Source organism: Rutidosis leptorrhynchoides, chromosome 1, assembly GCF_046630445.1.
Source record: "Rutidosis leptorrhynchoides isolate AG116_Rl617_1_P2 chromosome 1, CSIRO_AGI_Rlap_v1, whole genome shotgun sequence".
Lineage (NCBI taxonomy): Eukaryota > Viridiplantae > Streptophyta > Magnoliopsida > Asterales > Asteraceae > Rutidosis > Rutidosis leptorrhynchoides.
Genome location: NC_092333.1, coordinates 228357010 through 228362178, shown reverse-complemented (window position 1 = coordinate 228362178; position 5169 = coordinate 228357010). Strand labels below are relative to the sequence as shown.

General features: G+C 31.0%; 1 non-coding gene across 1 annotated transcript; it reads left to right on the top strand.

Moving 5' to 3' along the window:
• Positions 1 to 3415: 3415 nt before the first annotated feature.
• LOC139887050 (small nucleolar RNA R71) lies at positions 3416 to 3522 on the top strand. The gene has a single exon (XR_011772902.1). It is a non-coding gene; the product is annotated as a small nucleolar RNA R71 (small nucleolar RNA).
• The last annotated feature ends 1647 nt before the right edge of the window (positions 3523 to 5169 follow it).

The window sequence follows — 5169 nt, the reverse complement described above, 5'->3', positions numbered from 1 at the left end:
GGGGAATAATTATTAAGGTGGGTTGGCAATATTTATGTCCTTTTTGAGGCAACGATAATTTCGGTTTTATCACCTAGTTTTATCGTTCATAAATATGTATAAACATGGTTTTGAATTCATTTTAACTGAAAAAATTTTAAATTTTACAAAATTTTGGCAATTAAACTAAGTGTAAACCCGAGAGAATTTATAACCCTGGCAGACACTTGAGATCATGCAATGCCCTCATTTGCATGAAATCAGACTATAATTATAAATTCATGAGGGTGATTAGTGTAGAAAAGTGATTAAAAATACCGAGTTTGTAAATTACAAAGCTCATCGAATGATAGATGGCGCGCCTCATCGTTCATTCTTTTTGTTGTAATTTCACATATGTTTTGCGTCTTATCGTCAAAATTAGTAGCTTTTGCTGAACTTAATGTCAGTCTTTGAAAGTGCGCTGTTTTACCCTGTTTTGTACATAAGATAAACTACAAACATACATAATATTTTTATTATATATATATTTTTTAATAAACCTTTATTTATTAAAACAATTTAAATGAATAATTTTTAAAAATTTTGTTTCCTTTTACTTTAGGTAGTTTCGGTATGTTTACCTAGTCCGTCCCTCGATAAAATTTACAATTTGTCGTTTTTAAAGCGATTGTTTTAAAAGCAAAGATTTTTGGGTTTTTTAATTTTTTTGGTATACTTTAGATCAATAATATTAAAAATAATGATAACAAAATTTGTCGCCCCGACCTCGGGTAAAGCAATTTCGGTTCCATGACCTAGTGTTTAACTCACGACGAATTTTAGAAATCATATTTTTAACTTAATGAAATAAAGTAAATTTTTGTTTTTTTTAAATCACACAAAACTTAAATTCAAAATGCATAAAATTTAATTTTTTAAACATAAAGATAATAAATATTAATTTTATAAATTTTTATTAAATTATAAAAATAATATAGTAATATATATATATATTAGTGAAATAGGTATATATTAATTTATAAAAAGAAGGAAAAATAAAAATAAAAATCTTTTTGGTCTTTTATCCCACTTTAATCAATCAAATATTAACAAAAATATACGTCCCTTAAAGTAATTTCGGCTATATTCCCTAGTTTTACTCCTAGCGAATTTTTAAAATATTTTGAATTGATTGATTAAAGATATTTATACCTTATGAATAAACGGTAAATTTTTGCAGTGATGGATTAAATTTTGGTATTGATATTAGTAATTTCGGTTTATTATACCTATTTTTAATGAATATCAATTTAATACTTTATAGCGACAATTTAGTGTTTAAAAACAAAAGGTTAAAAGCATAAAAACTTACCTTTGAAGCTTTATTAAACCATGACTGATATCAAATGCATGCTTCATCTTGTAAAACCTAAAAACAAAAAAATTCAGAATGGGGGAAGAGGACTAGTTCTTTAGGGTCTGCTAGTAGAAAAGACCAATCGGATTCCATTCTCGAAACTACACGAAAACAGAATATCTAACTTCTAGATAGCATGAAATTATCTTTAAAACTTTTGAATCTCCCCACACTTAGCTAGCTGTGGTATTGAAATCGTGATTAACTTCATCGTCAATTTCCATCAGACCATAATCAACTTGCATATCTGTGATTTTTGTTTTAAGCCATTGGTCGGTTTCTTTTGTAATTTTCACAAAATCAACTAATTTCTCTTTTTCTTTTGATGACAGATTAGATACTAATCAGTTACATAACTTAAAGTTCCCCTTAATCCTAGCATTGTGAACTCATTTATAAAGCTTCTTCATTGAACTGTTAATAACGAGGTCATCTAATTTCGTATCATTAATGGGGTTCTGTGTTTTCTGGTCATCGTTAGGTGTTACTTCATCTTCCCTACACTTAGGTATTTTAACATTGTTAAGCACTACCGTTGGAGTTATTGGTTCAACGGTTTTGGTTGGTGGAGATCTAGACTTTTGACTCACAAAGGTGATTGATTTTTCACCATCATTAAGTGTCATTCTACCTTCTCTTACATCAATTAACGCCTTGGTTGATGCTAAAAATGGTCGACCTAAAAGTAGAGGAAAGTTTGAGTCTTCTTCTATGTCTATGATAACAAATTCAACTAGAAAGGTTAAATTACCTACTTGAATAGGTAGGTTGTCAGCAATTCCAACTGGGTGTCTAATGGTTTGGTCAAAGAATCGAACACTCATCTCTGTTGGACTTAACCCTCCTAAATTTAACTTCTTATATAATGAAAGAGGCATAATACTTACACTTGCACCTAGATCTGCTAGTGCATTATACATGACATAATCACTAAGTAAACAAGGAACAATAAATTCACCCGGATCACCCGACTTAGGTGGAAATTCCGGTGGAATAGTATTTAATGGTTCTATTGTTACGGATTTAGCTTCTTGTTCTTGTTTACTCTTCCTCTTCCTTTTCGAGGTATCACCAACACAAACTTTATTACCTATTTCTTGCTTATATTCAACTTTTATTGGAAATGGAATAAGTGGTTTGTATGGTGCATATATTGGTTTTTCAAACCCTGGTGGTGGTGTAATTTCTTCATCATCTGAAATCTTTTCCTCTTTTATTTCTAGTTTTTCAGGATTCGTTGAAACCATGTTAACATTTTCATTTCGAGGATTTACTTCAGTATTACTTGGTAACTTTCCTTGTTTCCTTTCACTCATCAGGCCTGCTAGAGTACCTACTTGTTTTTCTAGATTTAAAATGGAAGTTTGTTGAATTCTAAATGATTGATCAAACTTTTCATTTGTTTGGGTTTGAGATGTAATAAATTGTTTTTGAGAATCAACTAACTTTAATACCATTTCTTCCAGATTTGACTTTTTCTCTTCAGTTTGTTGTGGTTGTCTATATAAGCCTGGCCTTTGTTGATTGAAAGTGTTATTTTGATTATTATTATTATTGTTGGGTCCATTTGGATTGTAAAGAATGTTTTAACTTCGGTTTAGGTTTTGCCTTGGTTGTTGATAATTATTTTGATAATTATTTCCCTGCCTTTGGTTTATGTAGGAAACATTCTCACGTTGTTCCATCGTTTGCTCGACATTACAATCCTTCGTTAAGTGTGGTCCACCGCATTGCTCATAACTGATTTGTATTGCGTGAATATCTTTAGTCATCTTTTCCATTCGTCTTTCAAAAGCATATATTTTTGCGGAAACGGAATCAAAGTCATGGCTAGAAACGGCTCTAGCCGCTTTAGATGAATGTAAGATATCTTTCTCTTGGTGCTACTCATGAGAGTGGGAGGCTGTTTTATCAATAATCTTGTGAGCTTCGGTTGCGGTTTTCTTCATAATGGAACCACCAGCAGCAGTGTCAATATCTTTTCTTGTAGCGATATTAACGCCTTTATAGAATATTTGAACTATTTGAAAAGTGTCTAAACCGTGTTGAGGACATCCTCTCAACATCTTTCCGAATCTTGTCCATGCCTCAAATAAAGTTTCATTTGGCTTTTGTGCAAACGTGGCAATTTCTCCTTGAAGTCTCATGGATTTAGATGCCGGAAAGAATCTTTGAAGAAATTTCTCCACTAAGACATCCCATGTATCAATTGCTCCTTCTAGTAATGATTCTAACCAATCTTTAGCTTCCCCAATTAAAGTCCAAGGGAACAACATAAGATAGATCGTTTCATCTTCAATTTCTCGGATTTTAAATAAAGTACAAATTCTATTAAAGGTTCGAAGATGTTCGTTTGGATCTTCTTTTTCTGTACCACCGAATTGGCATTGATTAGTAACCATATGTATGATTTGTCCTTTGATTTCAAAATTTGGTGCAGTAACTTCTGGTTGAGTAATGGCATGACCTTGACCAGTACGTGTGGCTCTCATTCGGTCTTCCATAGTTTGAGGTTCTAGATCTTCCATATTTGAATTTGTTGAATCTGAATCACTAGAAGATTCTGATTTAACGGTTCCTTCTTCGACAAATTCCGTTTGAATAAATTGTGGTTCATGAGGAATGTTTAATAGTTCAGGATCTTGAAATTGTCCCTGAATATCCTCTGGGTTCTCAATTGTGAAGTTGGGTTCAAAAAATGGATTATCAGAAATTTGAATTGAAGTACTTGTTCGACTAGATGATGATTCTAAAAATTCAATGGCAGCAATATTTGCTAAATGCCTTGATCGAGTTACAGGTGGTGAACGTATGAAAGGCGGTGAACGTTTCGCTCGGTGCATTCACTGAATATCCTATTAGTTATAAAAATAAAAATTATATAAGTTATCAAATTAATAGACTTTTCTGATTTTGCCCACGTTTCGAATAGCCAAAAGATGCAGCAGGTAGCCAGGACCCTTTAAATCGGAAGCCCACAACTCGCCACTAACAAATCCAACTATTACTACGAACCAGAAAATTTTGGACGTCTATCAATTTAACCGCTTAAAATAATTTTTCGTTTTGAAATTTTAGAGAAGAAATAGAAAATTCTACGTCCTAAAAACTAGAGCGTCAAGAAATAAGAAAGAAAAAGAGTGTGTCGAAAAACGTCGAAAAATAAAAAGGTCAAAAAATAAAAATAAGAAAGAAAAACGTCGAAACTTAAAAGTCTAAAAACTAAATATTAAAAGTTGCATCTAAAGGTATTAAAACTTAAAAGGAATTCTATATCCAAAACGGCAATAACTTAAAAGGCACTAAAATATATAAACGGCGTCGCAAAATTCTAAAGCGCCTAAATCTTAATCTAAAGAAAAAGCACTTAAGGGATTTTACGGCAAAGCCTAAAAATCTAGAAATAAAAATAACTACGGCAAAAACTATAGCTTAAACTAATTACGAACGATAAATATACAATTTACGAATAAACGATTAAAAAGATACGAAATATAAAAAGATATAAAAAGTGATAAAATTACTTATTTTTATAAAAATATTATTTTTATATTTATTTTATAAAAGTATTAATTTATATAATTAATAATAATATTAAACTTAATATTAGTAAATATAAATTAAAACTAAATTTAAAAACTAATTAATTAATTAAAACCTAATTAGGGTTAATTAATAAATATAATTAATAATAAAACCCTACTGCGTAATAATTGCTGGGATCAGACCTGTCAGACAGCCTCATGCGATCGCATGAGTTTTATGTGGCTGGGCCATGCGATCGCATGGCT